General features: G+C 43.6%; 1 long non-coding RNA gene and 1 pseudogene across 2 annotated transcripts in view; both read right to left on the bottom strand.

Moving 5' to 3' along the window:
- Positions 1–12630, bottom strand: part of LOC137726138 (cold-regulated 413 plasma membrane protein 4-like) — a 38960-nt pseudogene that overhangs the window by 8914 nt on the left and 17416 nt on the right. The window lies entirely within an intron of this gene.
- Positions 6176–6701, bottom strand: LOC148697029 (uncharacterized). Its single transcript, XR_015963001.1, has 2 exons — positions 6573–6701; positions 6176–6408 (listed from the first exon to the last, which is right to left on the bottom strand). It is a non-coding gene; the product is annotated as an uncharacterized LOC148697029 (long non-coding RNA).

The following is a 12630-nucleotide window of genomic DNA, read 5'->3' as shown; positions in this document are numbered from 1 at the left end:
GCAAATCTTCATGCCAACAAACCCAAGAGAACGGCACTGAAGATGAAATCCCTAGGAAAGATGTCACTTCTGGCTCTTTCGACTCAAAGTCTTCACCTCAACCGCTGGGGGCATGCTCCAAAACCATGTCAGTCAAGTCAAGTGATGATGAAGGATGGATTCATGTCACTCAGAAGAAACTGCACGGGAAACATATGTCTTGTCCACAAGTTCACCAATCGAAAAGGGGGCAAAACAGCTACCGTCAACCTTCAAAGCTACATGAAAATGTTGAGGATGATGAAATTACAACACAAAGATCGTTCATGCGGGATCTTTTCTTCCTCGAAGACGTCTTCAATTTCTCGATCAAGGCTCCTTGTTATGAAGATTGTGAGGAATGCATTTCGAAGATCGCATCGAAGAAATTGGACAAGCAGCAACCATCTTGTCCACAAGTTTATCAGTCGAAAAGGGGGCAAAACAGCTCCTGTCAACCTCCAGAACAATGTGAAAGTGTTGGAGATAATGAAATTTCGACACAAAGATCGTCCATCCCCATCACAATGTGCGACCTCTTCCCAGAAGACTTCTTCAATTACCCGGTCAAGGCTCCTTCCTATGAAGATTGTGAGGAACGCCTCTCCCAGAACACCAGACAATCCTTATGCCGACAAGCTCGAGAAGACAGCACCGAAGAGGAGATCCAAGATGTTTTCCACGTCACGGTTCAAGAAGGTAAAGAAGACGAAATCCCCGAGGAAGATGTCACTGCTGCACCACCACAGCTCGAAGATGGGGGGCAAGCCACAATCGATGATCTCAAGGAACTCAACTTAGGTACAAGCAAGGAACCAAAGCCTATCTTCGTAAGTGCATTATTAAGTACAGACGAGATAGAGGAGTATTATCAGCTGTTGTTAGAGTACAAAGACGTCTTTGCCTGGACCTACAAAGAAATGCCCGGCCTGGACCCTATCATCGCTGTTCATCATCTTGCGGTCAGGCCTGGAACACGGCCGATAAAGCAAACTCAAAGACGCTATCGATCTGAGCTTATCCCACAAATCGAGGTCGAGATCGACAAGCTGATCGAAGCAGGCTTTATTCGAGAAGTGCAATACCCCAAGTGGATCTCCAACATCGTCATTGTCCTTAAAAAATCAGGACAAATACATGTTTGCGTAGACTTCCGGGACCTCAACGATGCTTGCCCAAAGGATGACTTCCCCTTGCCAATCATTGAAATCATGGTGGATGCAACCACTGGCCATGAGGCATTATCATTCATGGATGGCTCTTCTGGGTACAATCAAATTCGCATGGCCCTCGAAGACGAGGAACTAACAACCTTTCGTACTCCAAAAGGTATCTACTGCTACAAGGTAATGCCCTTTGGTCTAAAGAACGCTGGAGCTACGTAGCAACGCGCAATGCAAAAAATCTTCAATGACATGCTACACAAAAACGTAGAATGTTACGTAGATGATGTGGTGGTTAAGACGAAGAAAAGATCAGAACACTTGAGGGATCTGCGAATAGTGTTCGAAAGGCTGTGAAAATACAACCTCAAGATGAACCCGTTAAAGTGTGCGTTTGGCGTCACCTCTGGAAAATTCCTCGGCTTCATCGTCAAGCACCGTGGTATTGAAGTAGACCAATCAAAGATCAAGGCCATTCAAAGCATGCCCGAGCCAAGAAACCTGCACGAGCTGAAAAGTCTACAAGGACGGCTAGCCTTCATCAGACGCTTCATCTCCAACCTCGCAGGGCGTTGTCAACCGTTTAGTCGCCTTATGAAGAAAGATGTTCCATTCGTATGGGACAAAGCATGCCATAATGCTTTTGAAAGCATAAAGAAATATTTGTCAAGTCCACCTGTCCTGAGGGCACCTTTGCCCGGGAAACCACTCATATTGTATATTGCTGCTCAGGAAAGTTCAATCGGAGCACTCTTGGCGCAAGAGAATGAATCCCAAAGAGAAGGAGCACTTTACTACCTCAGTCGAACTCTCACCGGCGCTGAGTTGAACTATTCCCCAATAGAAAAGATGTGCCTCGCTTTGGTGTTTGCCATTCAGAAACTCAGACATTATATGCATGCTTACACCATCCACTTGGTTGCTAAAGCCGACCCTGTCAAATACGTTATGACTAAGCCAGTCTTGACAGGGCGACTCGCTAAATGGGCTTTGCTTCTTAATCAATATGAGATCATCTACGTCCCAGCTAAAGCCGTCAAGGGACAAGCGCTAGCAGACTTCCTTGCCGATCATCCAATCCCGGCTGATTGGAAAATCTCAGACGACTTACCTGACGAGGAGGTGTTCTACATCGACATCTTCCCGACATGGACGATGTTCTTCGACGGATCCGCACGAGCAGACGGAGCAGGGGCAGGAGTAGTATTCATGTCACCACAAAGGCACATACTACCTTACTCCTTCCAATTGAATGAGCTATGCTCCAACAATGTTGCTGAGTACCAAGCATTGATCATCGGGCTCCAAATGGCGATCAACATGGAAATCACAGCTCTTGAGGTATATGGCGATTCCAAGCTCATAATCAATCAACTCTTAACTGAATATGAGGTGAGGAAAGATGATCTCGTCCCATACTTCCGGCTAGCGACCCAACTGCTACAAAGGTTCGAAGCTGTGACACTAGAACATGTGCCAAGAAAGGAAAATCAAATGGCAGACGCTCTCGCCAACCTAGCCTCAAGTATGGCACTAGGAAAAGATGAAGTTGCAAACGTGCCAGTTTGCCAAAGATGGGTGATTTCGCTCGTTAATGAAATGTCACTAGATGATACAAATGTCATCTCAGTATTTCCAGTCGATGCTGAAGAGTGGAGACAGCCGCTGATCGACTACTTAGAGCACGGAAAGCTTCCAGATGATCTTAGACACCGTTCCGAAATACGTCGACGAGCACCTCGCTTCCTTTACTACAAAGGAACACTCTACCGACGCTCTTTTGAAGGACTGCTCCTGAGATACCTAGGTGAGGAAGAAGTTAATCAAGCCATGGAAGAAGCACATTCAGGTGTGTGTGGGGCACATCAATCTGGACCAAAGCTACATTTCCAGCTTAAAAGAATGGGTTACTACTGGCCGAGCATGGTGAAGGACTGCCTGGAACACGCCAAAAGGTGCCAAGCCTGCCAATTCCACGCCAACTTCATACATCAACCGCCTGAACCATTACACCCTACAGTTGCTTCATGGCCGTTCGACGCATGGGGATTGGACGTTGTAGGACCAATTACGCCAAAGTCATCTGCAGGGGAAGCTTACATCCTAGCTGCAACAGATTACTTCTCCAAGTGGGCTGAAGCCATACCTTTAAGGGAAGTAAAAAAGGAAACTGTTGTTCGTTTCATCAAGGAGCATATCATCCACCGATATGGGGTGCCTCGCTACATTATCACTGACAACGGAAAGCAGTTTTCCAACCGACTCGTGGATGAGCTTTGCGACAAATACAAGTTCAAGCAGCACAAGTCTTCCATGTATCATGCTCCGGCCAACGGCCTCGCAGAAGCATTCAACAAGACGCTGTGCAACCTCCTGAAAAAGGTAATCGGCCGAACAAAGAGAGACTGGCATGAAAGAATAAGTGAAGCACTTTGGGCATATAGGACTACACATAGGACTCCTACCCAAGCTACACCATATTCTCTCGTATATGGCGTAGAAGCTGTTCTATCGCTTGAAAGTCAAATCCCCTCACTAAGGATGGCTATACAAGAAGGTTTGACTGATGAAGAAAATGCAAAGTTGCGCCTTCAGGAGTTGGAAGCGCTGGATGAGAGAAGGCTCGAAGCTCAACAACACTTGGAATGCTACCAAGCACGGTTAGCCAAGGCATTCAACAAGAAAGTCCGCCCAAGGTCTTTCCAAGCCGGAGATCTCGTGCTGGCATTGCGTAGGCCTATCATTACAACCCATAAGACAAAAAGCAAGTTCACATCAAAATGGGATGGACCCTACGTAATACAAGAGATTTACACCAATGGCGCCTACTTAATCACGGCAGAAGACGGGTTGAAGATCGGCCCCATCAACGGCAGATTTTTGAAGCGCTACTACCCCTAAAGCAAACGCGCCACGCTCCTGGCCCGCAAGAGCATAAACTGTGTACGGCAAAATCATCATCAAAACCATCACTCATTTGAACTACGTTATGACTTGATCTCTTCTTTGGAAGAGTACGTAGGCAACTTGAAACTTCAAAACTTCAAGTACAGTCACATCAAAATAAATAAATAAATGTTTCATTAAAGAAAGTCAATTTTATTACAAAAGAAAAAAAAATACATATGTTACTATGTATTAAAAAATATATATATATATATTCTCTACTTAAAAAAATAAAAAATAAAAAAAAAATAATAATAATAATAAAAATAAAAAATAAAAAAAAATAAAAAAAAATAAAAAATATATATATATATATATATCGAAACACGGTAAAAGGGGGGTTCACGGCAAAGCAAGCAAAAGTACTAGGTATAAATTTATTGTTTATAATTTGTTCTTTGTCTTGGTGTTGCTTCAGTTTTTTGCAGAGGAAGAGAAAGAAGACTTGGCTCTTCTTATTTTCACAAAAAGCAAAGAAAAAGGTGAAAGTTCCACCATCGCAGCCATGAACGGCCACAACCCATCTCAGAACACACCCGACTCCCCCTACGCAGTAAAAACCATGGCCAAATCGTCGGCGACCTCGACGCCGTCGTTTCCGCCGCTCAAGCTCGACGACTACTCCCACAGTCCGGTACACTACGCCGTCGTTCTGGCTGACCACACCACGCTCTCCCGAATCGTCGCCACCCTTCCGCGACCTCCCCGATGCTGCAGGCCGAGGAGGAAGGCTCTGAGATCGTCGACTGCGCCGATTTCATCTCCGATCTTCCCGACGAGTGCTTGGCCTACATATTCCAGTCCCTCGGCTTCGACGATCGGAAGCGCTGCTCGCTGGTCTGCCGACGGTGGCTGAGGATCGAGGGACAGAGCCGGCACCGTCTCTCCCTCTCTGCCCAATCGGATCTCCTCCCTATCATTCCTTCCCTCTTCTCCCTCCGCCTCCTAATTTCGATCCTTTAATGGGCGGTGCCGTCGCTGGGATGCAGCCTAATCAGCAGCAAGTGCAGCTCGTCGACGACCCGTTTTTTTAGCTAGGGGGAGTCGTCCATCACCACCGTCGATTTCCCCAGATCAAGAATTCCAGGATCGAAATCGATGACTTCCCGGGAGGCCCTGATGGGTTCGAGTTAGTTTCTCGATTCTGTTACGACAACGGCAGAATCAAACTCACGGTTTCAAACGTGTGCCTACTCCACTGCTCTACAATCTTCCTTGGCATGGAGCCTCTCTGTTCCCAAGCCTTTGGAGCCCAACGTCCGAAGCTCCTCTCCTTAACGCCTCCACTGCTCGCGTCACTCTCCAACAGCAGCACAGAAGACGAAGAAGAGAGAGAGAAGCTGACTGGAAGCAGAAGCAGCACCGTCTGGACAGTACCACTGAAGTGAAGGTGCTTGCTCATCGGAGAAGAAGCTACAAGCCTCCTCACTGCTAAAGAAGTTGTGTTCCTCCACCTTCACGGAAGGCTGATAGTTCTTTTGGAACGGAAAACAGTTCGTTGACGATGATGACGGCAAGGATTATTAAACAAACATTTTGAAAAGCTTATCCAGTGTGACACACGACTTTGTGTTTTAAGCCAGCAGCCAGAGATTGTTTTGAAATCACCATATTTTGAACCATGCTCTTCTGCTTTTGAAGATCCAGGCGAATGCAAAGGTCATGGTTTTGGTCAACTGGGGAATGGACCAAATGGTAAAGGTTCGTCTGTTGCTGGTTTTCAAGATATAGCATCACCGTCTGCAAGCCAGTCATCTTCTTTGAATATTGACCAGCAGGATACAGCTTCTATGGCATTCGAATATCAGTCCAGAGAAGCGCCTTCCCCCAGCTCAGTTATGGATGCTCGTGCAATGGAAGGAAATGGCAGTTCAGAAGCTGTTAATTCCAGGGAGGAGCAAATGGAGCTCAAACTCCAACAGTAGCTTGTTCGCTGCCCGTCAACGCCTCCACCGATTGCAGCAGCAACCATCCTTGCCATCTTTGCCGCTGTCAACTCCTCCCGCGGAGTGTTCCTTCTTCATCTCCACCGATGGAGGCATTTGCAGCACTAAAAAAAAAAAAAAAAAAAAAAAAAAAAAAAAAAAAAACAACGGAGATCTCACCAAAACGCAGCAACAGCATCCACTAACTACCTCGAGCTCGTCACCCTGGCCACCATGATCAAAATCAACGAAGAGCTTCATTGACCGCTGTCAAACGACTAGCCGGTCTTCAAACTCGACGCCTTACACTCTGCTTCAAGCTCTGGCTGCTTCTGCACTTCCGCCATGGCTGCTGCCTGTGAATGTGATTAACAAAAACAAAGTTTGTCAACTCACATCTGCTTGCCTCTGTTGCTGCCTGTGAATGTGATTAACAAAAACAAAGTTTGTCAACTCACATCTGCTTGCCTCTGTTGCTGCCTGTGAATGTGATTAACAAAAACAAAGTTTGTCAACTCACATCTGCTTGCCTCTGCTGCTGCCTTTGAATGTGATTGACAAAATCAAAGTTTGGCAACTCACACCCAAAGACTTTCTCCGTCTCTTACCTCCTACTACTCCAAGCTCCTCTGCATTTCCTCCCTGCACCATGTGGGGAATATATATATAAAAAAAAAAAAAAAGAGGATCTATCTTGGTGGATCAGCACCACCGAAAGCAAAGAAAAAAATATAATAAAAACAATGATGGTGCTTCTGGAACCATGTGCAAAAAGAAAAAAAAAATATATATATAATAAAAAGAAAGAAAAAAAAACAATGGTGGTGCTTCTGGCACCATCTGAAATATATATATATATAAATGAATGGTGGATCAGCGCCACCGAAAGCAAAGAAAAGAATAAAAAAAAATAATAATAAAATAAAATAAAAAGGAATGATGATGGACGGTGATGTATATGTTTTATCTGTATTTATCACAATACACTGAATAAAATAAAGCATGTCCATTAATCTTCAAGAAATTACAAGCATGAAAAAAAGAAAAAAAAAAAATACAAGATTGGAGCTTTCACAAAGGATGTTCACGTGAAGCCCCATTATTTGGCAAAACTCTCGGAGCGGAAGGCATCAGAGCGGGAGGCATCGAAGATAGAGCATTCGAGGCCTCAATACTTGGCCAAACGCTGGAAGACCCAGGAAAAATGTGCCTCTGGAGGAAAGATGAAAACCTTTGACGGTCATTTTGAATCCGACCTTCAGACTCTTGCAGCTCATCAAGCTTCCTCTTCATGCCCGTCGAATAGTTGTTTGCAAGCACGTGCAAACTTCTATTCTCATACTTCAGCTGCTTGATCTCTTGCTTGAGACTTTCCACCTCTGCCATCAACGATTCAACCTGACGGGAGCGAGCAAGTAGGCGTTGGCCCATGTTGGACACAGAGCCTGCACACTGAACGCTGAGAGCGAGGGACTCTTGAACGGCCAACTCATCGGACCGTCCTGAAAGCAGCCTACTATCCTTAGGAGTGAGGAGGTTTCTAGCTACTATCGTAGCTGTTGTTGCATCCGTCATCATGGAGTCTTCACCTGAAAGAGGACCGTTAGAAGATAAAAAAGAAGGGCGCCATACGTTACCTTGACGCGGCGCGCCCGTATCACTGCTGAGACTCAATTCTAAGCTAAGGTTCGATGGGTTTGCCATTTTTCAAAAGTGTTCAAGAGAAGGGGTGGATGGAGTTAAATTTCAAAGGGCCGGAGACGATTTTCACAAATGGGCAGTCTTCAAAGTGTGCATGTTGGAGGTGATCGATACCTCTGTAAAAAGCCAAGCGACACGACCACCGATTCAAAAATCTGGATTTTCCTGCGTGAAGTTTGGCGACGCGTTCGCGACTTTTCAGAAAACGCGTTTGATAGGAGCATATTCATGCGACTTAAATGGCTTGTTCTCGTGCATTTACGTTATGTTTCTCTAGTTATTTTAGTCCTTTATGCTTCTTTTGTGTGTTTTCAGGCTCTAAGGGCTTAGGGAGCAAGAAAGTGCATTTTGAGGCTATTTGGAGCATTTTTGTGCATGAATTGGATAGCTTAATCATGGAGCAAAGAGGATGGACGAAATTGAAGCCTTGTATGCTCTTTGGGGACATCAAACAAAGGGCCTAGCCCAATCAAACAAATCCTTTGAGCCATGGAAAACCTCTAGCCCAATCAAACACATTATGCCATACAAACCAACCTATTTTAGGCCCATTCTATGTACTTAAACCCTAGCCCTTTAAACTAGTTCATTTATCACTTATCAAACAATTCACTTATCACTCACCACATATCATTCACTTATCACTTAACATATCATTCATTTATTTCACTTCCATACTCCTCTTAATTCCACATGCATTCTCACACATGCACATCATTCACTCACATTTCCACCATTCATTCTTTATTCCACAAACAAGTCACATGCATTCACACATCAACAAAACAACTTCAATGCCGTGGGTTCCCATTTCCTTTCCAAAACATCTCACATGCATTTCCACCTTCCTACTTCATCATTTCACCACATTCTCCCTCTTTAACTCACATGCATTCATCATAATTCACAACACAAAACAGCCAACACATGCACCAAAACCTTCAATGCCGTGAGTTCCCTTTGAAATTCCAGCATCTTCACATGCTTTTCTAGCTTTTCCTTTCATTTCCACCACTCATTCTTCATCATTTCAGCCACCTACATGCATTAATTATTAATATCTTCATCATTGCATCCAGAAAATGAGCAAGAAAGCTTCCCAAACACATGCATACACACACTATTTTCAGCACACACATGCAATTCCAACATCAATGCCGTGCACTCCATTTGCTTTCCAGATTTTCACATGTGTCCTAGCTGTTTTCTCATCATTCCTCCACACAAACACATTAAACAAACAGCCATTTACACCTCCACTCCTCCTATAAATACCCTTGCATTCATTCATTTAAGAGGATCTCATTTTCATACACTTCACACAACACAAACACAACCCTTGTGCCGCAAATCCCCTTCCATTTCTGTGCAGTTTTTCTCCTCCATTGCAGCCACTATCCAACCACTTCCCATCCCTCCAAAACACTTCACATAATCCCCAAAGCTCACTTAGACCTTGTGCTACAACAACGAGGAAGAAAAGAGTGCCTAAACGTTCATACAATTCAAGTTTGAGTTGTTGGAATTTTTAGGTGTTTCTTTGATTTCAAAGTTTAAATTTAATTCTCTTTGTTTTGTACGTATGAGAATGGAAGAGAAGAGTGCCTAAACGTTCATACAATTCAAGTTTGAGTTGTTGGAATGTTTAGGGGTTTCTTTGATTTCAAAGTTATGAGGAACTAAACCCCCTTTAGCTAGGGGGTGATTCGAAACTATGTTTATATTTGCAATATGAATTGATTACTTTTGGTTGGAATTTCATAAGTTGTGGATTCAATTCGTTTAACTGTTTGATTGATAACTTATTTATGTATGTTCATTGAGATTGCAAGCTTAATTTTCATGCATGAATATGACGCTAGAATATAAGTGAGCTTCATCTAAACGTTACGAACTTATATTCACAAGTAGTGGAGGTTGCTTATAAACAATCGCGTTAAACGAATTCTTGGCATAAGTTTCATGCGTATTCCATAATAACGAATGCCTCGTCAACAATTATAATTTTCATTGAACTTAAGGATCTTTGTTGAATGTCTCTATCATGCGTATTCCATAGTTAGGGACTTTGATTAAGAATAATTTGGTTGTAATGCGTATTCCATTCAATCCAACGAATTTAGGGAAATCTGAAAGTTAATCTAAGTGGATCTAATTAACTTGGAGCATTGAGTTTCACAACTTATCGAAAGACCAACTGAGAATCAATTTTGTATGCAAGTGTAACATGTGTGGAGAAGAACCCCTTGGCTATTCCATCATCCATATTTTTATCACATTCATCTTTACTATCTGTTTTAAATTATAATCTGTCCGTTTAATTTAATATCGTCCAAACACAATTCGCCCCTCTATTTTGTTAAGTCTTAATCATTTGATTTGTCTTATTTTATGTTTTTAAGTATTTGGAGTCTTTTGAACTTGTTTTGAGCCTTTTAGTTTGTCTTAGTGTTTTAAAAGTTAGTTTTAAAGCCATTCTGAGTCATAGTAGTCTTGTTAAGAGTATTTTAATTTAGTTTTTATGTTTTTAAGTCAATTTAGAAGGTTTTAGCAAGCCCTCCTAATCCCCGGTCTAGAACGATCCCTCACTTATCCATTCTACTACAATTGTCAAACGAGGGTTTAATTTGAGTGTCAAGTAAATCTCGCATCAAACATTGGCGGGGGTCATGCTCGAACAAACCACCTCGAACTCCTTCAAGTGTTTGTTGGGGTCTTCCATAGACAAGCCATGGATGGGAGTATATTGAAGATGAAGGCCTTTCCATTTTCACTTATGGACAAGGCCAAAGATTGGCTCTACGAACTAGCCCCGGGAACTGTGACTTCGTGGGAGAGTATGAAGCGTGCTTTCTTGGAGAAATTCTTCCCTACTTCGAGAGTGATTCTCCTACGGAAGAAAATTAGTGGTATTCAACAGAATCATGGTGAGACATTCCCGGCTTATTATGAGCGCTTCAAGGGCCTTGTAGCTTCATGTCCTCAACATCAAATGAAGGAGGAACTTCTCCTTCAATATTTCTATGAGGGCCTCCTTCCTATCGAACGTCAAATGCTTGATGCATCAGCGGGAGGAGCATTGGTGGACAAAACACCAAGGGATGCCAAGATTCTCATAGCCAACCGAGCACTCAACGCTCAACAATATGAAGGAGTGGGCCAAAGGGAAGCCCCACGGCAACAAAGTGTAAATGAGGTGAGTGCTATTTCTGAAATTCAATCACAACTTGCTAATCTTACTTCTCTTGTTTCTCAGGTTGTGATTGGTCCAAAAGCACAAGAACACCAAGTTTGTGGCGTGTGCTCAATTCAAGGGCATCCATCCGACAAGTGCCCTCAACTAATCGAGAATGGTGGGTGGGAATCTGCCAATGCAATTGGTTTCCAAGGACAAAATCAAAACAACCCATACTCGAACACTTACAATGCCGGATGGAGGGACCATCCAAACTTCAAATGGAGGGAGCCACAACAAGCTGCCCAACAAGGAGGATTTAGGCCAAACCCCCCTGGTTTTTATTCCAAGCCGTATGCACCCCAACAACCCCAACAACCTTCGGCATCATCTCATTCAGGTACGTCCTTGGAAAGTGATCAAGCTATGCAATTACTAACCTCTATTTCGCAGGGGTTGCAAAATCAAAACAACAGGATAGCAAATAACGAGAAGGAGATGATGGATATGCAGAAACAAATAGGGCAGATTTCTGAGTTCCTTGGACAGATTAGAGAGCAAGGAAAGCTTCCTAGCTCAACCACAGTCAATCCAAAGGGAGGATTCGAATCCGCCAAGGCCATCACCCTAAGGGGTGGAAAAGAAGTTGGTACCGAGCCAAACAATCCCAAATCTGCCCAGAAAGTAGATGAAGAGACGACACAACCTGAGGAAGTGTCTAGCTCACCCACGGTAAGGGTGAAAAACCCAATGCCGCAGGCCCCCAATCACCCTAACTCGGCCAAATCAGGTAATTTAAGTTCAAATTCATGTACTTCACGTCCTAATCTGCCCAATGTACCTTTTCCTCGCAGGTTCATGCAAGAAAAAAAGGAAGAAAGCGAGAAGGACATTCTTGAAACGTTCCGGAAAGTGCAAGTGAACATACCGCTTCTCGATGCAATCAAACAGGTTCCAAAGTATGCTAAATTCCTCAAGGACCTATGCAATACAAAGAGAAGAAGGGTAAACAAAGAGTTAGTGAAGGTAAGCGAGAATGTGTCCGCTGTTTTGCAACGTAAACTGCCTACCAAGTGCAAAGACCCCGGTAGTTTCACGATTCCTTGTGTGATTGGACATAATCGTTTTGAACATGCCATGCTTGATTTAGGTGCATCCATAAATGTCATGCCTTATTCTATTTATGCATCTATGAATTTGGGTGAATTAAAACAAGATGGTGTAATTATACAATTGGCCGATCGTTCTAACGCGTATCCAAAAGGAGTTTTGGAAGATGTGCTTGTGCAGGTGAACCATTTAATTTTTCCGGCTGATTTCTACGTCCTAGACATGGAGGATTCAGCCCATTCTACATCTTTGCCGATTCTCCTTGGTAGGCCATTCATGAAGACGGCCAGAACGAAGATTGATGTATACAAAGGCACCTTGACAATGGAATTCGATGGGGAAGTGATTGATTTTAATATTTCTGAAACTATGAGATATCCCGTTGATGACCATTCTTGTTTTTCCATTGATGTTATCGATTCTTTGGCGCAGGTATACCTTGAAGAATTGAACGAGGACGCCCTGGAAACAACCATCACTAAGGCCATAGAGCGCAAAAATGAAGGATTTGGGCCAATGCAAAGCCACGGCAAGGAGGAGGAATTCTTTGGAATGGGTTCTAGTGAAGAAATAATTGAGGTTGTGGCAGCTC

This window comes from Pyrus communis, chromosome 5 (assembly GCF_041283825.1).
Source record: "Pyrus communis isolate YQ-2024b chromosome 5, ASM4128382v1, whole genome shotgun sequence".
NCBI classification, from domain to species: Eukaryota; Viridiplantae; Streptophyta; class Magnoliopsida; order Rosales; family Rosaceae; genus Pyrus; species Pyrus communis.
Note: the sequence above shows the minus strand (reverse complement) of the source record. Positions and strands in the feature narration are given on the sequence as shown.